Source organism: Paroedura picta, chromosome 2 (genome assembly GCF_049243985.1).
Source record: "Paroedura picta isolate Pp20150507F chromosome 2, Ppicta_v3.0, whole genome shotgun sequence".
In the NCBI taxonomy this organism is placed as follows: Eukaryota; Metazoa; Chordata; class Lepidosauria; order Squamata; family Gekkonidae; genus Paroedura; species Paroedura picta.
In genome coordinates, this window is record NC_135370.1 from 171,074,493 (window position 1) to 171,096,842 (window position 22,350).

Consider the following 22,350-nt stretch of genomic DNA (forward strand, 5'->3'; position numbering starts at 1 on the left):
AGTGGCTTGGAGCAGTGGCTGCTAATCTGGAGAGCTGCTTGATTCCCCCAGTCCTCCTCCACATGCAGCCAGCTGGGGGACTTTGGACGAGTCACAGTTTTTTAAAGCTGTTCTCACAAAGCAGTTCTGTCAGAGCTCTCTCAGCCCCACCCACCTCACAGGGTGTCTGTTGTCGGGAGAGGAAGGGAAAGATGTTTGTACACCATTTTGGGTAGACAAAAGCAGGATAGAAAAAAAATTCTTCTTCTGGCGAACCAGGTTTGATTCCCTGCTCCTCCACATGCAGCTAGATGGGTGGCCTTGAACTAGTCACAGCCCAGCTAGAGCTGTTCTTTCAGAGCAGTTCTGTCCGCGCTCTCTCAGCCCCCCCCCCCCTACCTCACAGGGTGCCTGTTGTGGGGAGAGAAAGGAAAGGCGATTGGAAGCCACTATGAGACTGATTCGGGCAGTAAAAAGCAGGGTATAAAAACCAACTCTCCTAAAATTCTAAAAATAAACAAATCTTTAAAATATACTTTAATAAATAAAATTGGTGCTGCAGCTAAATGTTGAGTGGGAGGTTGAGTGCTGTTATGTTATGTACTCTAGAATTGGAGGCATTATAGGTTCTCAAATTTGTTGTACATTGAGAAGTAATCGGTGTTCCCAATTATTACCTGTTCAAAATGATGACCTCCCTTGGACTGCGCTACAATGTGTGAACGGCAATGTGTGAACTGCCCTGAGCCGCCGCTGTGTGTGTGTTTGTGTGTGTGTACACACGCACACATAAACATACCTATGTACATATATGTGTTTGTGTATATGTGTGTATATATAAACAAACAAACAAAGATTATTGCTGTTGCTGTTGTTATTGTTGTTGTTATTGTTGTTGTTGTTATTATTATTATTGTTATTATTATTATTATTAATCCAATTTCTTACCCCAGTAAAAGTTCCCCTTAAAACCACAGGCATAATTCACAACCAAATAAAATGAAGTAACAGAAGATAAGACACGGCGGAAAAACAATTCCAACCCCAAACCCTTTCCCTCCTGATATAATCTCCAGGAGGGAGGAAAGAAAAGGGGGCAAACGGAACCCACGGCCACCGTCCACACAGCTCAATCTTAAATCCCTAAACGGATTTGGACTCAATAGTTTGGACTAAATCAAGGGTAGTCAACCTGTGGTCCTCCAGATGTCCATGGACTACAATTCCCATGAGCCCCTGCCAGCAAACGCTGGCAGGGGCTCATGGGAATTGTAGTCCGTGGACATCTGGAGGACCACAGGTTGACTACCCCTGGACTAAATGACAAAGACGTCCGCAGTCGCCATTCCGGGAGACCTCCCGCCCGCACCTGGAGCCCGGCCGCCCCAGGACCCCATCCAATCCCTCCCTAGGCGAAAAGAAGGGTCGTGGGAAGCCGCCTGGGTCTCCTTCCAGGCCCGTCCCCTGCGCGTCGCTCGGGCCGACCGGGGAGCCGCGCCTCCCCGCCCGCCAGCGCAGCCTTCCCCAAGCCGGAGGCGGCTCCGGAGCGCTCCTGCTGCCCCGGCCTCGGCCCATCCCTTCGCTTCGCCTTCCACGTGGGGCCGTGGGCAGGGCAGGGCAGGGCCGGGCGAGGCGAAGCGAGACTTTCTGCCGGGGCGGAGGCGGAGCGGCCGGGCGCGTCTCTTCCAGCTCGGCCAGGGCGTTTGGACCCGGCTCGGCTGCTTCGGGGATCGGGCGGCGCCGGGTGGATCCTGTGGAAGGGCGGCCGAGCGAAGCGCGGGAGAAGCCCAAGGATGTTGCGGATCGCCTAAATCCGCCGAGGAAGACGCGAGGAAAGGCCAGGGACGTGAGTAAAGAGGGCGCTTTGGGGCCGCGGCAAAGCTTTCGGGATCGCGTCGCTCCTGGGCTTCCCCGAGAGTCAAATCAGTTGAGTTCACTTCTTTTTGGGGAGGGAGAAGGGGATCGCAACGCGCGGAGCGCTACCGGGTTGCCCCAGCTCCCCCCACCCCCTTCTTTCTGCAAAATAAAGTGTGCCGTGGGCTGGATCCACTTGGCCACCAGGGCCGCCGGGATGCTCCAGAGCTTGGACGGGTCTAAGTCAGGGCGCGGGGAGGGGTCATGTCCGAAGTTAGATCTTTCTTAAGGTCGCGCCGCCCTGCCTTGCCCTGCCCTGCCGAGGAAGGGCTAGCGTGGATGGAGATGGATTGGGAACCAGTGGGGAGCCAAGGGTCCCTTCTTGTGGCTTTAGCATCAGCTGCCGGGTTATGATCTTGTGTAAATGTCACAGCGATGGATGGATGGATGGATGGATGGATGGATGGATGGATGGATGGATGGATGGATGGATGGATGGATGGATGGATGGATTTTTCCTGGAGCTGTTCCTGGAAAGAGCTACGGCAGGGGTAGTCAAACTGCGGCCCTCCATATGTCCATGGACTACAATTCCCATGAGCCCCTGCCAGCGAACGCTGGCAGGGGCTCATGGGAATTGTAGTCCATGGACATCTGGAGGGCCGCAGTTTGACTACCCCTGAGCTACGGAGTAGCATGTTTTGATTGACTCCGCTTCCCTTCCAAATAGTTTCCAGCTTGCTTTGATGGCTCCCTTGTGTTTTTATTTCTATGGCCTTATCCCAGCTGTTCTACAGCCCTCGGGATTCGAATGCGCCTCCGTGCACATTTAATCAAAAGTGAACAGCCTAGCAGGCTCCAGGGATGGGCTTCATGTAGGGAATGAACTGCGGCGATGCTACAGACTCTTCACGACCTTTGTAGTGTGGGACAAGAGCTTTCGGCCAACCCCCAGGGATCTTAAAAGTTTCCACTGTCATCACCCCCACCATATCTTTCCCTTCCCAGTTTTCACTTTACAAGAGCCCTGCAAGGCTGGAGAAGGTTGGGACGGGTCTAAGGTCATCGAACGAGTTTCATGGCAAAGTCGAGACTCGAACCTGGGTCTCCCAGTTCTGCATTTAACCCTTTGACCTCTAATGTGGATTTTCCCTGTTTTCCACCCGTGTAGACAGAATCTTAGGCACTTTGACTTGGACCTTATGTCAGTTTTGGGCGGGGAGCCCTGTTAGTCAATATCTGACAAATTCAGGTGAGGAGCCAGGTTGCTTTGAAGCAGCAGGACAAAGTTTGAGCCCAGTGGCACCTCGAAGAGAGACGGAGTTTAATTCTGTGTGCAAGCTTTCGTGCGCAAGCATCCGTGCTATCTGCAGAAATGTGCACGGGCACCAAGGCTTGTCTCTTGAATAAAATTTTGTCGGTCTGAAATTGAACTTTGCTCTGTATCGGACCAAATTGCATGTTGACTCAAAGATTTGTGCCTGCTGGGAACCCGTGTTGCCCTTTAAGGTGCCACTGGATTCCGATTTTGTTTCACTGGAATGAAAACATTGCAGCGTTCGATAAGGCTGCAGCCTGCAAGCCTTTGCCACCCTGCCCCGAGGGAACGTTGTGTCATATCCTTGTGAAATGTTGCCTCCATGGAGAAAGAGATTGGGCTGAAGTATCATTTGATGTTTTTGGGTAGTTCAGCTGTGAAATGGGGTGCCTAAGGCAGTGGTGAGCTCCCCTCACTGGTCGTCTTCAAGCAGCGGCTGGACAGATCCTTCTCCTGGATGCTTGAGGCTGATCCTGCATTGAGCAGGGGGTGCGACTAGATGGCCTCATGGGTACCCTTCCAACTCTGAGTCAGTGATTCTATACCCCATTGTCTTCCCTGATGTGGATCCAAAAAGGCCTGCATAGCATTCCCTTCTCCTCTGTTTGATCTTCACAGCAACCCTGTGAGGTAGGTTAGGCTGAGAGTATCTTGATTGGCCCAAGGTCACCCAGCAAGCTTCCATAGCATGACCCCAGACCTTGGTCTGAGCCTCTAACCACCATGCCACACTACCTCCATTGTTTATGCCCCCGAGAATGGCATGGTGGCCACCATCTCATTATCACAGTGCTCTTAGTCATGTCTGCTCCTCAGATGAAGAAGAAGAAGAAGAAGAAGAAGAAGAAGAAGAAGAAGAAGAAGAAGAACAAGAAGAAGAACAAGAACAAGAACAAGAACAAGAACAAGAACAAGAAGAAGAACAAGAAGAAGAAGAAGAAGAAGAAGAAGAAGAAGAAGAAGAACAAGAACAAGAACAAGAACAAGAACAAGAACAAGAACAAGAACAAGAACAAGAAGAAGAAGAAGAACAAGAACAAGAACAAGAACAAGAACAAGAACAAGAACAAGAACAAGAACAAGAACAAGAACAAGAACAAGAACAAGAAGAAGAAGAACAAGAACAAGAACAAGAACAAGAACAAGAACAAGAACAAGAACAAGAACAAGAACAAGAACAAGAACAAGAACAAGAACAAGAACAAGAACAAGAAGAACAAGAAGAACAAGAAGAAGAAGAAGAAGAAGAAGAAGAAGAAGAAGAACAAGAACAAGAACAAGAACAAGAACAAGAACAAGAACAAGAAGAAGAAGAAGAAGAAGAAGAAGAAGAAGAAGAAGAAGAAGAAGAAGAAGAAGAAGAAGAAGAAGAAGAAGAAGAAGAGATAGTTCTTATATGTCTTATAGGTCAGGGCAAAATGCATGTCTGCTCACCGTACCAGTGATCCCTGCTCCATTAAAGGAACTGATTCTTGCATGATAGTCATGGGATCGGCTGTCGTCGGGGAGGGTTTGGAAACTGGGAACATCCGCAGCGTGTCCCTGAGTCAACAGCCACAGAGTTGTTGCCGGGGCCATATAAACGAAGCAAGAGATGTCTAGAAGCTCTAGCAGAGCCAACCATCTAGCCCCACATGCTGATCCTAGCAGTGGCCACCCAGGAGCTGGACATGAAAGTGACAGCTCTCTGCCTCTGGCACTCACTGGTACACTGCCTGCGAACATGGAGGCTCCAATGAGTGAATAGTCGTTGACGGGCCTTTCTTCCCTTGTGAAGATGTCTAATCCCTTTAGAAAAGGTTTGGGAACATGCAGAGCTGTTTTATCCATGTGCAGCTTCCATCTGGCGCGAGAATTCCTCGCTCCGACTGTTGTGACTCGCCTGCTTTTCCCAGCTTTGCTCAGATTTTTCTAATGAACGGCCGGATACCGTATTAGATCTTGTGTCTGCACAGTTTGGGCCTCTGCCACTTTCTCATGGCCTGTCCCCTCATCTGATTGAAACATGGATTCCCTCTGGCAAATCCCCACAACTCTGGAAAGACGATGTAAACATCGTAAGCATTCAACCAGGGTTATTTTCCTTTATAGTGCGGTTAAATGCCAGGTTTCGATGTGTGTGTGTGTATAAAGCACCCTTTTTCAAACTTTTGACTGTGGAGGAACCCCTGAAATAAATGTTCAGGCTTCAAGGACCCCCAGAAATCATGTCATTTGACCACATCTCCCTCCCACACCCACAGCCATGACAAAACAAGAAGAAGAAATATATGCCACTTTTCTCTACCTGAAGGAGTCTCAAAGTGGCTTCCAATCGCCTTCCCTTTCCTCTCCCCACAACAGACACCCTGTGAGGTGGGTGAGGCTGAGGGAGCCCTGAGATTACTGAAGAAGAAGAAGAGTTGGTTCTCATATGCAGCTTTTCTCCACCCAAAGGCATCTCAAAGCAACTTACAGTCGCCTTCCCTTTCCTCTCCCCACAACAGACACCCTGTGGGGTGGGAGGCTGAGAGAGCCCTGATATCACAGCTTGGTCCGAACAGCTTTATCAGTGCCGTGGCGAGCCCAAGGTCACCCAGCTGGCTGCATGTGGGGGAGCGCAGAATCGAACCTCTCATGCCAGATTAGAAGTCCGCACTCCTAACCACTTCACCAAACTGGGTCTGTACGTGCACCCTTCGCTCTCCTTTCACTCCCTTCCCCTGCCTTTTTTTCCTACTACAGTGGTAGCCTGAATCCCCCATACCACGCAACAACCGACCCCCCCCCCTTTGATTTTTTCACCCATCGAGCCCTCCATGTGAAGGTGCCCGGTTCCCTAGCTTGTGGCCATTAAGGCAGGAGGGGGAAAGCTGCGGACCCCCACTGGATCTCCTGCAGACCCCCCTGGGTTCCATAGACCCCCGGCTGGAAAACCCAGGTATAAAGTGGCATTGAATGCAGAAACTGATCAAGAGGATGTGGTCTGCAATTGCCTACAAACCAGGGTTTGAAATGGGGCATGCAAACCACAGTCTGTGTTAACCATGGTTAAGCATGGTCTCTGCACGCAGGAAGCCAGTTAAGCCTGCTTCTTCTCGCTTTGTATTCAGGGCAACAAGTTTCCCTATATGTTTGCTTGTTATGGCATAAGTATTGTAGATCATCAGATGCACCCGGACTGTGCTGGCTTTGAAAAAACTATAGATTTGGTACTGAACGGTGTGGTAATTAGGAGCGATGAAGAAGAAGAGTTGGTTCTTATATGCCGCTTTTCCCTACCCGAAGAAGGCTCAAAGCGGATTACAGTCGCCTTCCCTTCCTTTCCCCACAACAGACACCCTGTGGGGTGGGTGAGGCTGAGAGAGCCCTGATATCACCGCTCGGTCAGAACAGTTTTATCAGTGCCGTGGCGAGCCCAAGGTCACCCAGATGGTTACATGTGGGGAGAGGAGAATCGAACCTGGCATGCAAGATTAGAAGTCCGCACTCCTAACCACTACACCAAACTGGCTCTCAATGGACTCTAATCTGGAGAACAGGGTTTGATTCCCCACACCTCCTTCACATGCAGCCTGATGGGTGACCTTGGACTAGACACAGTTCGTTTAGAGCTGTTGTCACGGAACAGTTCTCTTGGAGCTCTCTCAGCTCCATCTACTTCATAGAGTTTCTGTTATGGGGAGAGGGGGGAATAGGTGTTTATAAGCCACTTTGAGACTCATTTGAGTAGTGAAAATCAGGGTATAAAAAAAACTAGCTCTTCTTCTTACTGAGGACTAGCTGCTTTGATGTAGGCAGGCTTGCAACGAACCCAAAGGCTGAGCAACAAATAATATAAAATATAAGTATTTATTACTCAGTGCACAGAATTTTAGAATGGAAAAGGACATACAAAATTCCATTAAAAACTCAAATGATCGGTTTTGAATGGTAACCTTGGTGTTTCATTTTCAATCCTAAATTTTAATGCACTATGTAATAAATATATATATTATTTTTATTTGCTCAGCTTTTGGGTTTCTGGCTTGGTGGTTGTTGTTTTTTTCCTCCCTCTTTTGTTTGTCTCTAGGCCTGCTGCTGGCAGCTTTTTCCTTCGGGTTAGTTCTGGTCACCGCACCTCAAAACAGTCCGTGCAGCATTGGAAAAGGACAGCTAAAATAATTAAGGGGGTGGAACCACTTCCCTAGGAGGAAAGGCTAAAGAGGTTGGGCCACTTTCGCTTGGAGAAAGGACAACTGAGGCAGCGAGATGCTAGAGGTTTACAAAATTAGGTATGGGAGAGAGAAGATAGACAAAGAACTACATTTGTCCTTTCTCAAAATACTTGGGAGCATTCGATGAAATTCATGAGCAGTAGGCTTAGAATTAGAGCCTCTTGTGGCGCAGAGTGGTAAAGCAGCTGATATGCTGTTTGAAGCTCTGCCCATGAGGCTGGGAGTTCAATCCCAGCAGCCGGCTCAAGGTTGACTCAGCCTTCCATCCTTCCGAGGTCGGTAAAATGAGTACCCAGTTTGCTGGGGGGTAAACGGTAATGACTGGGGAAGGCACTGGCAAACCACCCCGTATTGAGTCTGCCATGAAAACGCTAGAGGGCGTCACCCCAAGGGTCAGACATGACCCAGTGCTTGCCTTTACCTTAACCTTTAGGCTTAGAATAGATCAGTCCTTCTTTGAAGTCCTTCTTCAACCAAAGAATCATTAACATGTTGAATTCACTGCCACAAGAATTGTTGGTGGCTGCAAGTATAAACAGCTCCAAGAGGGGACAGGCTGGATAAACATCTGGAGTGGTTATCAGCCACAAGGTATAGCTGGGACGCTCTGTCTGGGGCGGTGATAATCTGTATTCTTGATGTGGGGGCGGGGGACGACAGTGGAACAACTTCTGGAGTTCTGGTGGACTTCCTGATGGCACCTAGATTTTGGCCTGTGGGTGACACAGTGTTGGACTGAATGGGCCACTGGCCTGATCCAACATGGCTTCTCTTACATTCTGATGTCTGAGGTGGTGAGAGCCAGCTTGGTGTAGTGGGTAGGAGGACGGACTTCTAATCTGGCGAGCCGGGTTTGTTTCCCCGCTCCTCCGCATGCAGCCAGCAGGGTGACCTTGGGCTCCCCACAGCACTGTTCTGACTGAGCAGTAATATCAGGGCTCTCACAGCCTCACCCACCTCACAGGGTGTCTGTTGTGGGGAGAGGAAGGGAAGGTGACTGTAAGCTTCTTCGAGACTCCTTTGGGTAGAGAAAAGCGGCATATAAGAACCAACTCTTCTTCAGTAATATCAGGGCTCTCTTAGCCTCCCCTCCCTCACAGGGGGTCTGTTGTGGGGAGAGGAAAGGGAAGGCGACTGTAAGCCACTTTGAGCCTCCTTCGGGTAGAGAAAAGCGGCATATAAGAACCAACTCTCTTCTTCTCCTTCAGTAATATCAGGGCTCTCTCAGCCTCACCCACCTCACAGGGTGTCTGTTGTGGGGAGAGGAAAGGGAAGGCGACTGTAAGCTGCTTTGAGACTCCTTCAGGTAGAGAAAGAACCAACCTCTGATGCTCTATTCTTGGTGCTGGAGGGGCAATAGTGGGAGGGCTTCTGGAGTTCTGGCCCTGCTGGTGGGCCTCCTGATGGCACCTCAATTTTGGCTTCTGAGTGTTAGACTGGTTGGGCCATTGGCCTGATCCCACATGGCTTCTCAAAGATCCTTCTTATGATTGCCACCTCAGTCTTGGACATTTGCAGGGCTGAGACTCTGTCTGGGCCCCTCTGCTGCGAAATCGTTTTGGGCATTTGCACAGGTGTAACCAATAACTCACCTTTAATGCTCTGGCTCAGCAGACTGTCTCCCACCAGCCGTCTCTTTGTGCCTGATGCAAATGTAATCTAAGGAGAGGGTTCTCTCTTCCTTCCCATTTTGGATGACACATCTATCTTCATTCACACAGTTGTGCCCTTGATTGAAAAACAAAACAAAAAAAAATCAGATTGCATTTCAGTTGTATTATTCTTTGAACCGGCTCTGTCGCATAAACCGAGTTTGTTTTTATTTTAGGCAGAAAAATAGGGATAGAGTTACACGAAGATAACTCGGGATTTTTATGGGTTATTTTTCCCCCCTGCAAATGGTTTGTTTCTTTTATTAGGCGCTCTTCCCCCCAACCAAAAGAAAACAAAACCCTCCAAAGTTATACATCCTGTATTGCTGTGATCTTCAACGCAAGCCAAAAAGAAAACAGGGGAAAAGGGAGCACCTTTGACCACCAAAAAATCTCCTCTGGGGATCATGGGACTTACAAGAAGAAAAGGCATTTGGGATAGGGAGCGTTAGCAGGGAAGGAGACTGAAAAAATCAATTTCATCTGTACCAAGCAACCATGGTTAGGTGGGTTAGGTGGGTTTCCTTGCCTCTTCAGCCTCATTGTGTCTGCCTTAGAGGAGCAAGGTTTATGTCGTAAAGCTAAATCAGAGTTTCATTGTACGGTTAAATCAGGCTTTCTCAACCAGTGTTTCATAAAACCCTGGGGTTTCTTGACAACCCTGGAAGGGTGTCCTGAATGGGTGGAAGTTAATTAATTTTAAAATATATATTTTAAAATTTGTTGAACATTGATGGGTGATATATCCATATATGGTCATGTCGGTGCATTCCCCCCCCCCCCAAATGGCCAATGATGGGCCTGGAGGGGACAGGAAGGGGAAGGGCCTTGGGTGGGTGTGTCCACAGCTCTACTTCCGAACCATATTCTGCACGATCGCGCCACTTCTGGAGTTTCTCAAAGCTGGAAAAATGTTCCAGGGGTTTCTCAATGGTGAAAAAGTTGAGAAAGGCTGGGTTAGGGTATAAGGTCAAAGCAACGCACCGGGACTTGAGTTAGCCATGGTTAAAGGTTATCACTGCAAACTGATTATGAAATGTATATTCGTGCTGACTGTGTTGCATTCCAGGGTCCAGTTAGACCCCAGGGACAAAGACGCTCTCCCTCCCGGCACCAGTATGCAAAGGAACTGAGACAGCTGGCAGGAGGATTACTATCGGAAGGGACTGTAAATATAGCTGAGGAACGAATGAGCTGAGATATATTTTGAGGCCGTCATCTGGAAAATTAAAGGAGTTGGGTTAGTTTCCTAAAACTTCTCATTCCCCCCCTTGCCACTCAAAGCTGCTCTCAGAGGTAAGATCGAAACCAGCTGGGGTGACCAGCTGTCACCTTGAGGCTACTTCTTAGATACGTGTTCTGCAGAGCTAGCAGGGGAATGGTGAAGGCAAGATTACAGGGGGGCTTGAAGTTGCAATCTGGGGGTCCCGCCCTATGCTAAATGCTAGATGCTAGGTGATAGATCCGACGCCAGGAAGATCACAACTGTAGAGATACCATGGAGAGCCATGAGGTCAGAGCAGCAGAGTTTTGGGTGAAGGGTTTTCCTCTTGTTTTTATCACCATCTTGATGTCAGCTTTGATGTTGGTTTGTAATTGTGAGGATGGGGAATGTTTTAATGCTGTACTGTTTTTTATGGTTTTTTTATTGTTTTAATTGTGAGCCGCCTCAAGCCGACATTGTCGGGAGGAGTGGGATATAAATTTAAAATTCCGGATCAGACTTAAGGTTCTGGGGATCACCTTCAAGGCCATACGCGGTCTGGGCCCAGTGTACCTGAGGGATCGCCTCTCTGCTTACATCCCCAAATTGCCTTATGCTCCAGCACTTCCAACTTCCTGATGGTTCCTGGCCTCAGGGAAGCTTGCTTGACCTCACCCAGGGCCAGAGCTTTCTCCATCCTGGCCCCCACCTGGTGGAATGAGCTCCCAGGGGAGATCAGGACCCTGACGGAACTTGAACAGTTCCACAGGGCCTGCAAAAGGGAGCTCCTCCACCAGGCATTTGGTTGAGGTCAACCTGAACATCACTTCCCAAGGGCCCTCCTCCTATGGCACCCACCATAATTCCACCCAACCCACTGGGCTATCAGTAGGAGTTAATTTAATGTTTCCCACATTTTTCTACTGTTTCATGTTGCTTGTTTCACTTCATTCATTATTGTTAATCTAAGTTCTCTATATTGTTTCTGTTCTGTTTTATGTGAACCTACTACCTGAGCCTCTTGTGGCGCAGAGTGGTAAAGGCAGCAGACATGCAGTCTGAAAGCTCTGCCCATGAGGCTGGGAGTTCAACCCCAGCAGCCGGCTCAAGGTTGGCTCAGCCTTCCATCCTTCCAATGTCGGTAAAATGAGTACCCAGCTTGCTGGGGGGTAAGCGGTAATGACTGGGGAAGGTACTGGCAAACCACCCCATATTGAGTCTGCCATGAAAATGCTGGAGGGCATCACCCCAAGGGTCAGACATGATCTGGTGCTTGCACAGGGGATACCTTTACCTTTACTACCTGAAGTTGCTTTGTTCTGTTATGGTGTATATTGTCAGTGTCTCACCAGGTTCTCTGGCAGAGGGTCTTTCATACCACCTTTATCCTTCTAACTAGGGAAGCCAGGGATTGAACCTGGCACCTTCTGCATGCCAGGTAAATTCTCCATCATTGAGCCATGGTTGCTGCCCTTAATGAGAACCCAGGAGAAGGCTGTGACTCAGTGGCAGAGCACCTCCTTGGCATGCAGAAGGCCCCAGGTCCAGTCCCTGGCATCTCCAGTATTTTAAAAAATAATCAGGCAGTAGGTGTTGTGAAGACTTTGGAGAGCCACTGCCAGTCCGTAGACAATTCTGACTTGAATGGAACTGATTCAGTATAAGGCAAGTTCATGTGTTTGTTCATGTGACTCTGCCTTAGTGAGTCCATTGGTCTATCAAGGTTAGGATTGTGTACCCTGAGCAGTGGTGGCCCACCATTATCTCAGGAGGAGGTCTTCTGAATCACCTTATCCTGCCTTATCCTTCTAACTGGAGTTATAGAATCATAGAGTTGGAAGGGGCCATACAGGCCATCTAGTCCAACCCCCTGCTCAACGCAGGATCAGCCCTAAGCATCCTAAAACATCCAAGAAAAGTGTGTATCCAACCTTTGCTTGAAGACTGCCAGTGAGGGGGAGGTCACCACCTCCTTAGGCAGCCTATTCCACTGCTGAACTACTCTGACTGTGAAAAATTTTTCCTGATATCTAGCCTATATTGTTGTAATTGTAGTTTAAACCCATTACTGCGTGTCCTCTCCTCTGCAGCCAATGGAAACAGCATCCTGCCCTCCTCCAAGTGACAACCTTTCAGATACTTAAAGAGTTATCATGTTCCCTCTCAACCTCCTTTTCTCCAGGCTGAACATTCCCAAGTCCCTCAACCTATCTTCATAGGGCTTGGTCCCTTGGCCCCAGATCATCCTCGTCGCTTTCCTCTGTACCCTTTCAATTTTAAGTTGCAGGAGATCAAATCCAAAACCTTCTCAGCATAAGCCAAACTCTACTTCTGAGCCACAGCTCCCTAGGTGGGAGAGAGCGTGTGGACACTGTGTCCTCTCCCGTCAGAGGATCACAGGACGCTGCATTGTATTTGTGGCCAGCCCTTACAGAACCACGTAGTCCTGGAGATATTACTCTTTCCGTCTTAAAACCTCCTGAAGAACTGAGACAGCTCTTGTACGGCTGACTTAACGCCACCAGCTGAGCTGTCTGTTTTTGTTCGATGAGAAGGTCAAGCCACAAGATCGTTTTTTCAGGATGCTGGAGCCGTGGCCCAGGTTCACTTTTGGAGGATTTCTGCATCGTTTTGGAATGTTGCTGAGTGAACAGAAGTCAAAGTCCTGTTCTTTCTGGAGAATTCTCAAACGGGGGAAGGTTGAAACATCAACACTTCAGAGCACAATATTTTTGATCCTTTGGTCACTGTTCATACAATGGGCAGAGCCCCAAAACGTCTGTCCCATGCAGAGCCAACCTCAGTATGGCTACCACAATTTACCTTCAGTCACAGAATATATACCCTTGTGCTGTGGTGGCAGCTGATGCCAAAGCACCGCCAATCAAATCCCCAGTGGCCAATCAGAAGCCTTGCAGGGGGAAAGCCACCCCAGGCCCCACCCTCTTTCTAAAAATACTTTGTGGGCGCCCAAAAACGTGTTGGCAGGTGCCATGGTAGTTTGGTGTAGTGGTTAGGAGTGCGGACTTCTAATCTGGCATGCCGGGTTCGATTCTACGCTCCCCCACATGCAGCCAGCTGGGTGACCTTGGGCTCAGCACGGCACTGATAAAACTGTTCTGACCGAGCAGGAATATCAGGGCTCTCTCAGCCTCACCCACCCCCACAGGATGTCTGTTGTGGGGAGAGGAAAGGGAAGGCGACTATAAGCTGCTTTGAGCCTCCTTCTGGTAGGGAAAAGCGGCATATAAGAACCAACTCTTCTTCTTCTGATGGGTACCTTGTTGGTGACCCCTGTGTCAGAGAGTCATTTGTCATAATGTATGTCCTCTGGAAAGACAAGCTGCATCGATATATGTTTGACAGTAAAGCCATTATCTAGTTTATGGCCCTTTGCGTGCATTGTCTGAGAAAACTATAAAGGTAAAGCCTGTCATCAAGTCGCCACTGAGTTGTCGCCACGACATGAATTTCTTCCTCATAGGGCTTATTTCTTTATCATATGGCAGCTTTACAGGCAGGAAGCCTATAATAAGATAAAATACGTAGCCAAGTGGGTGCAACGGTTATGCAGGCAGATTGGGCAATCCCCTGAAATGCTAATATTTAAGTTTCAATCCATTCAGTCGCAGACAGGGAAAGTACAAAGAGCTCTGTCACATCTCCCTGGAAAGCACAATGCTCACATTCCTGCGGGGGTTGGTAATAGTTTGACGGGGAGCACCACAATTGCACTCAGGTTCTGATATTTCACCTCATTTAAATGGCAGGGCTGCACAACTGCCAAAGGCTGATTGTACTCTATTAGCTGTCTTCCAGATTTTACGTGACAAGTCAAATGCTGCAGGCCTCTCATCGGTTTTTATCAGGTTACAGATATTGAGTGGAATTGATTGCATCCATGTTTGCAACCATGGGGCTTTTAAGGCAAGAGATGAGCAGAGGAGGTTTGCCTTCTGCATAGCTGCCCTGGTCTCCCTTGGCGGTCTCCTCTCTAAGTCCCAGCCCTTCTTAGCTCCTGACCAGATCAGGTTGGTCTAGTAAAGTGTATCAGTTTTGATTACTCCCCTGGGAGAAGTGAGCCTGAAAAGGGAAAGGTTTGCTGCAGACCTTCCAGTGAACTGAAATTTGGGCCCGGTTCATGTCCTTAGTCATTATGCTGCATCAGCTCTCAGTAAAAATAGGGAACTGCAAAAAGTTCTCGAGACAATTGAAACCAAATGACAATCTGAAAGTTGGAACCGATTCCAGACAAGCAGAAAGCAAGCGACGTTCTTCTTCAGAGATAAGATGTAAGAGCTTCTGGGAATATGCCGCAGTTAAAACAATTATTATCGCTAGATTGCTGTTGGTATCCTACTACCACTTTCTGAGTCCAAAGCAAATTGATTATAATCGCCAAAACACTGCTGTAAGGTAGATGGGTGTATCGCTGTAAGATAGAATGGTATATCGCTGTAACGTAGAGTGGTGTATCGATATTGTCTCCTCAAAGGATTTGATGTTTGGCTAATGAGTCATGGTCCCTTCCTTAAAGGGTGCCAAGGAATCGGCACACCTTGTACTTACTAGACATGTCAAACATCAGCTGTTGGCCAGAGAGTCTAGATTTTGTCATTTTTAATGAAATGACTGGGCAGCAGTGTCTGCTGGAGGCTATGATGGAGACCTTTGAGAAAGCTATGCGGTTGGTCCGGACAAGTGAGGCATGGTAGAAGCATTTTCGCAATTTATATGACTGTGGTTTGCAAACTTGAAGGAGCTGCATCCTGACCCGGCAGGCAAGAAAGGCTGCCTTCTTTCAGAGGCCGTCTTGGGATTCTTGAAAACATGACCTTGGCATTGAGGGCTGTCCTTTACAGATCCAGGAACTTCAAAAGACCCAAGTAATGTATCCACCATGTAACTCCTTCTGTATTAGGAACACCAGCCTCCAGGTGGGACTTGGGATCCCCTGGAATTACAGCTTAACCCCAGATTATTAAAAAAAAAACAGTTCCCCAGGAGAAAATTGAGGCTTTGTGACATTGTGCCCCCATTGAGGTTCCTGTCTTCTCCGGGCTCGATCTCCAAATTGCCCCCTGCCCACAAGCCAATCTCACACAGCCCAAAATGATCCCATGGACAGATGCTGAATAATAATAATGATATAATGATGATAATAATAATTATTATTGCATGTCCTTACTACTAGATTATTTTCCATTTCATGTGTGTCCCCTCCCACCCCCCACTACCAAGTTTATAAAACTTCATTTATAAGGCTTAAAGAGGGAGATCAGCCTTGACCAGGGCCAGGGCCTTTTAAGTCTGGGCTCCAGCTTGGTGGAATACTCTTCTGAAAGAGATCAAGGCCCGGTGGAACTGTAACCCATTCCACAGGGCCTGCAAGAAAGAGCTGTTCTGACAGGCCTATGGTTGAGTCCCTAATGGACCATTGAGAATTGCTGGCTTCACTGCTGAAATAGAAGGAAGACCAGGCTGGCTGCCTCTCCAAGAAAGATTAGGAATCCCACCCCCCAAAAGCAAAAAAACAAAAAAAGTTCTATTGCATGGGGCTGATATTTTAATGATAGATAGATGTTTTAATGGTTATGCTGGTTTTCAAATAATTTGGCTGTTTTAACCCATGTCATTACCCGCCCTGAGCTACCTAGGAAGGGCAGGATAAACAAAGTTTATAATAATTATAATTCTTGTTGCTGTTATTATTATTAATTCGGATTTTATTGCAAAGAGTTTTGGGGGTCGATTAGACTTTTGAGCCTCTTGTGGTGCAGGGTGGTAAAGCAGCCAACATGCTGTTGGAGGCTCTGCCCATGAGGCTGGGAGTTCGATCCCAGCAGCTGGCTCAAGGTTGACTCAGCCTTCCATCCTTCCGAGGTCGGTAAAATGAGTACCCAGCTTGCTGGGGGGTAAACGGCAATGACTGGAGAAGGCACTGGCAAACCACTCCGTATTGAGTCTGCCATGAAAACGCTGGAGGGCGTCACCCCAAGGGTCAGACATGACCCAATGCTTGCACAGGGGATACCTTTACCTTTAGAGTTTTTTCAGGTTGGGATTTTTAATGTACACCTGTGCTAACTTCGGGACGTGCCGCGTACAATCCATGCCCTGCGTAATAAAAAGCTAGAAAGCCCTTTCTCACCTTTGGTAGGACTGAAACCTGAATGTGCCACTGAGCACACTCAATGGAAAGGCTGGACCACCATTCAATCTTCTCCCAACCTTTACAGAATCCCCTTCCCTTCTAGGCAGGGAAGCCAGCCCAATTCCTAGCTGCTAAGCCCTGGTTTGGGCATGGACTTTGGGGAATCCACTTCTCTCCCTTTGAGCAGAGGTGTCACGCTGCAGGAATGTTAATGAACAGTGTTTGGCACTTTTAAAGCTGCTTGGCGCTTTGACCATGGGCCGATTCTTCCCGCTGACCAACGAAACAAAGCTGGAATGCTTCCCTAGGAAAAGACAAACGCTGTCAGAGAGCAAGCCTCTTTGGTAATTGCTTCCAGATGCCAACAGCAGCCAATGGGTACCCGATTTGACAGAGCTGGCGTTAGAAATAGAAATAAAACCGGGTGCATATGTGTGTGTGGATGCCTGTGGTCTGTTCGCCCACAGCCGAGTCATCGGCGCATCTGCGAGGCAAGACTTATAGCTGCTGGAAGGGATTGGGAACATGGCCGCCGGAGATGCGCCAGCCAGAGACGCCGTTCGGTTCCCGGCTGCTTCGGAGAAACAGCAGTCCATCTCCGCAATGAGATCAGCCAGGGGCTCCTGCGTGCAGGGGATCGCTTCCGTGGCATATTTGTAACCGAGAAGCTTTCCGAAATGCCACGAGGCAAATAAACAAAGCGCTAAGTGTCAAAAGGAGCCGGCAGGGCACCAAGGGACGGTTGCCCATGCTGCCCTGCGCGATGATTAAAGGAGGTAAACATTCTGTGCCAAGGCCGAGCATAGCCAAATTCTGCCGCCGGCATCAATAGGAATGGGGTAAAAAAGGTAAAGGTAAAGGTATCCCCTGTGCAAGCACTGGGTCATGTCTGACCCTTGGGGGGACGCCCTCCAGCGTTTTCATGGCAGACTCAATACAGGGTGGTTTGCCAGTGCCTTCCCCAGTCATTACCATTTACCCCCCAGCAAGCTGGGTCCTCATTTTACCGACCTCGGAAGGATGGAAGGCTGAGTCAACCTTGAGCCGGCTGCTGGGATCGAACTCCCAGTCTCATGGGCAAAGCTTTCAGACGGCTGCCTTACCACTCTGCGCCACAAGTGGCTCTAGGAATGGGGTAGTCATGCCCAAATTGTTAGCATAGGTCACTGACGTTCTTTGATTTCTTCCCGAGGATGATCCTCCAACCCTCTTCCTCCCTATAGGGCTGCCAGCACCATGTTGGGAAGTACCTAGAGATTGTGGGGGTGGAGCCTGAGGAGGGAGGAGTCTGGGGAGGGGAGGGGCTTCCATGCAGCATCATGCCACAGGCCATACTGAGAGCCAGTTTGGCGTAGTGGTTAGGAGTGCGGACTTCTAATCTGGCATGCCGGGTTCGATTCTGCACTCCCCCACATGCAACCAGCTGGGTGACCTTGGGCTCACCACAGCGCTGATAAAACTGTTCTGACCGAGCAGTGATATCAGGGCTCTCTCGACCTCACCTCCCTCACAGGGTGTCTGTTGTGGGGAGAGGAATGGGAAGGTGACTGTAAGCCGCTTTGAGCCTCCTTCGGGTGGGGAAAAGCGGTATATAAGAACCAACTCTTCTTCTTCTTCGTATTTCAGAGTGGCCGATTTCTCCAGGCAAACTGATTTCTATTGCCTAAGGATCAGCTGTAAGAGAAGAGCTGGGTTTTTTATATGTCACTTTTTGCTCCCTGAAGGGGGTCTCAAAGCAGCTCACAACGCCAACTTTGTTAGGTAGGTTAGGCCGAGAAAGGGGGGGTGACTGGCCCAAAGTCGTCCGTCATACAGAACAGCCCTTTGCGACCTTTTGACCCTGAGGGTGCTGCTAAAATACTTTTCAGGTTTTGTGGTATCTGGAAGTGACGTCAGCTGGCCATGCCTCCATTCCCCTCTCCCCGAAGAAGAAGAGTTGGTTTTCATACCCCACTTTTCACTGCCTGAAGGAGTCTCAGAAGTGGGGCGATCGTCCAGGATATGGTTGGGAAGCAGAGCTATGGACATGCCCAGCCAGGGGCCCTCCCCTCCCCACCCCCTCCATGCCCATCACTGGCCATTTTGGGAGGGAGGTTGGGTCGACAGGACCACACAGGGTCATCTCACCCGATAAATGTTTAACAAATGGAAAATGTTTGTAAAAATTAATTCACTCCTACCCCAATCAGGAAACCCCCCCAGATTTATCCAGAAACCCCAAGGTTTCACGAAACCCTGGTTGAGAAAGCCTGCCCTAGAATGATACATCTCCAGTTGAGTGATCTAGAACCGACGGGAAAATCCAGTCGGGAATGAGCTCTCTGGTGCAATAGCCAATAAAGTGTGGATACAACAGGACCGATGATTGTGCAATGTCCCACAACTGTGGGTGCAACGTGACCCAGGACACGACTCTTTTATTTCTGTGTGCACTTGTGTGTGTATTTGTGTGTGTCTTCTCTTGGGACGGACAAGCTTCTGAAGTCGTCTTTACTTAGCTCAGCCCTGTCTGTTTGTCTGGATAATCAGAAATAGCTTCTCCTCTGTCAATTACAGTGAATTATTTTTAACTAGCCAGCCAACTCGCTTTCCTCTTCTGTGTCTGCTGGAAGACATTTTGTGGGCTTCCTACGGCTTATCTCCTTGGGACGGAGCTTCGTTTCTGCAACATCATGGACCAGCTGCCCAGGAAGGGATCTGCTCTCTTGTTGTTCTCTTGCGTGTTATTTTTCTGCGTTTGAATCTGCGTCTTTTGTGGCCGCACCCAAGTGGACAAAAAGGCTTGTATTTTTCAGGGAGGGTTTTGGTGGTGATTTGGTGAGCACAGTTCATAATGGAAATCAAGGAGCTATGGGCCACACTCTTCCTTTGAGCACCAGCATCCTCCTGCTACATATCCATGGGTTTGCCAACTCTGGGTTGGGAAATATCAGGCGTTTTGAGGAGTGGAGCCCGGGGTGGAAGGGGACCTCAGCGTGGTACGGTGTCAGAGAGCCCACCCACCAAAGCTGCCATTTTCTCCGGGGGAACTGGTCCTCATCTGGAGATCGGTCGCAATTGCAGGAGATCTCCAGGCACCCTCTGGAGGTTGGCAACTGTAACATCCCCCTTTGCTATTTCTGCTGCAGTGGACCCAGAGGTTTGGTCCATCCATAGGTCAGCTCGACAACTTCTAGGTGTGGCTTGGAGTTCTTCCGGAGCTTCAGCCGGTCTCCGGACTTCGGAAGGTGGACCCAGGAAGCTCATCCCTGCCCTATCCCAAACCATGCCCTCTGCTTCCTCTACCCCCAAATCTCCCATCCGGAAGCCCGCAACCCTATCCTCAGGGGACCCCCTTATAGTCCTTAACTCCACAGATTGCTGTGCTCTTGTATTCATTTAATGAGTCCTTTATTTCCTGAGGATTTCAGGTCTCATGTCCTGAAAAGAAGATCTGATGGGTCCCCCTAAGGAAGATCCTCCACCACGCTCTGTTCTAGCTTTGATAGCCAGCAGATGTTATCCTGTTGGCTGGCGGGGGAGCTGTTCGGTAGTAGGCGGGGCTTGTTTTTGTCGCCATGCTTGTGTGTTGCGTTTCTAATGTTCATTTTAAATTGGGGTTTTATTGAATTATGGGACTTTTTCTTCTGTAACCCGCCACAAGCCGCCGTGTTGAGAGTGGCGGGGAACAAACTTAATAAATAATAATAAAATAATAATAATAAAATGATGATGATGATGTGATCCCTAGCTCACAAGAGGTGCACCTGGCCTCAACCAGGGCCAGGGCCTTTTCAGTCCTGGCCCCTACCTTGCGGAACGATGGCTGAGCTTAGAGGGGCGGTTCTACCAATCAAATTATGAATGAAAATACATACATATGCTCAATAGGAAGGGTAAACTGCCTGCAGAAAAGCAAAACAGAAAACCTCAGAATGGCCTTCTAAACAATTCTCAGGCCCCTTTTCGTAACCCCCCCTCCCCAGTCTTTGTCCCAATGTCCTCTTGCCTCTAGCACAGAGGTATAGGGTTTCCTCTCTGTATTTGGAGCCAAACCTTGCTTGTTTTGCAGCAGGGATTGGTTTAACAGTGGTGGCGCAAGGCTAATAACGGTCATTAATAAATCTTATGACTAATCATGATTAATGCCGCTAAGGCAGGCGGCTTGATCCGATTGAAATTGGACCACAATCCGATAATCGCGGTAATCATTTAGCCTGTGTCCACTTAGCAGGCAGGGGGACCTGCCGGCTCTCGGTAGCCCCATCCAGCTGCCTCTTGCAATGGTACAGAACAGATTTTGCAATGGAAGCATTCTTTCCCATGCAATTTTTTTTCTAAACAAAATTGGCGCATAAACACTGCACTGCCATGAATAATTCTGTTTTAAGAATGTGCTCAGTGAGGATCCATGGATTGCTCCTAGGAAATAAAGCCCAACCATCGCCCATGTGAAATCCATAACGGGTTATCATGTCTTGGGTGTTATAAAAATAGCACTTCAGTCTCCTTCTTCCTTCGTTGGAGGGGAGGGAAGGAGAGGATGGTATTCTGCCAAGTCATTTCCTGGAACAATGAACACGACACCCAGTCAGGGGGAAATGGCTTTTTTGTCCTGAGTGCATAGCTGCTGTTTTTCACATCCAGGGAGAACAGAGCAATTGCAAGGAAGTTCTGAGGTTGAGGGAAATCAGGGGTACATTTTTTAGATCCTGCAGTCTGGGACGATTGGATGTGTCCCAGTGCCAGGAGGCAACCTCAGTGTGAGGCCTTGGCCTCTATGGCCTGTTATTAGATCCCTGGAAGAAATGATTAGCTACTATATAAGACAGGATACTGGACCAAATGGACATAGTTGCTAACTTTGGGTTGGGAAATACCTGGAAAGTTGAATTTGGGGAGAGGAGAGACTTCAATGGATTATAATGCCATAAAGTCCATCTTCCAAAGTGGTCATTGTCTATGGGCAAACTAATCTCTGTGACGCTGAGATCAGTGATAATGGCAGGAAATCTCCAGCCATCAGCTGGAGGTGGACAACCCTGTAGTGTAGAAGGACCACTGGTCTGATCCAGCAGGGCTCTTCTGATGTTCTAATGAAGATCTCAGCCTCTCTGTCCTGTTGTTGCCTCTCCAGAGGAACTGGTTGGCCATTGTGTGAGGCAGGATGCTGGACTAGATGGACCCCTGGTCTGCTCCAGCAGGGCTCTTCTGATGTTCTAATGAAGGCCTCAGCCTCTCTGACCTGCTGTTGGCCCTCCAGAGGAACTGGTTGGCCCTTGTGTGAGGCAGGATGCTGGACTAGATGAATCACTGTTCTGATCCTGTAGGGCTCTTCTTATAATTTTAGCCTATACGTTCAGAGGCAGGAAATGACAATCCACTGCCAGGAGGCCCCTGGCCTCATCCTCTGTGTCCTGTGGTTGGCCCTCCAGATGAACTGGTTGGCAACTGTGACCACTGGTCTAATCCAGCAGGGCCCTTCTTATGTTCTTGACCTCCATGTTCAGAGGCAGTCTAACTCTGTGCCAGGAGGCAACATCAGGGAAAAACCTTGGCCTCTCTGCTCTGTTGTGGACCCTCCAGTGCAGGGGTAGTCAAACTGCGGCCCCTCAGATGTCCATGGACTACAATTCCCATGAGCCCCTGCGAGCACGGACAGGGGCTCATGGGAATTGTAGGCCATGGACATCTGGAGGGCCGCAGTTTGACTACCCCTGCTCCAGAGGAACTGGTTGGCCCTTGTGTGAGACAGGAAGCTGGACCAGATACACTGATCCAAGGGAAGGATCTTTTTAGCTACCAGCTCCTGGTTGCCTTGAAACTCTCAAGGAATTTGGGCCAGTGATTCTATGCCAACCTAACCAACCTTGCAGGGTTGTTGTTGTGAAGGGAAGAGACATGTGCGTCTTCCTGAGAAGAACAGTAGGGCGACACTCTAATAGACAGGTGCTTCATTTTAAATCAGAATTCGCTGGTTTCCCGGGAAACATCCATTTCCTTACATTTAAAAC

At 48.8% G+C, this 22,350-nt stretch overlaps 1 protein-coding gene across 5 annotated transcripts in view; it reads left to right on the forward strand.

The window, feature by feature from the left end:
• The first annotated feature begins 1,496 nt into the window (after window positions 1-1,496).
• INF2 (inverted formin 2) overlaps window positions 1,497-22,350 on the forward strand; it is an 89,727-nt gene continuing 68,873 nt past the window's right edge. For 2 of the 5 annotated variants that reach the window (XM_077323836.1, XM_077323839.1), the window contains exon 1: window positions 1,504-1,825. The gene's annotated coding sequence lies outside the window, so the exon portion shown is untranslated. Of the gene's footprint in view, window positions 1,826-22,350 lie in introns of all 5 variants that reach the window. The other 3 variants (XM_077323841.1, XM_077323837.1, XM_077323838.1) reach the window with 3 other exon arrangements.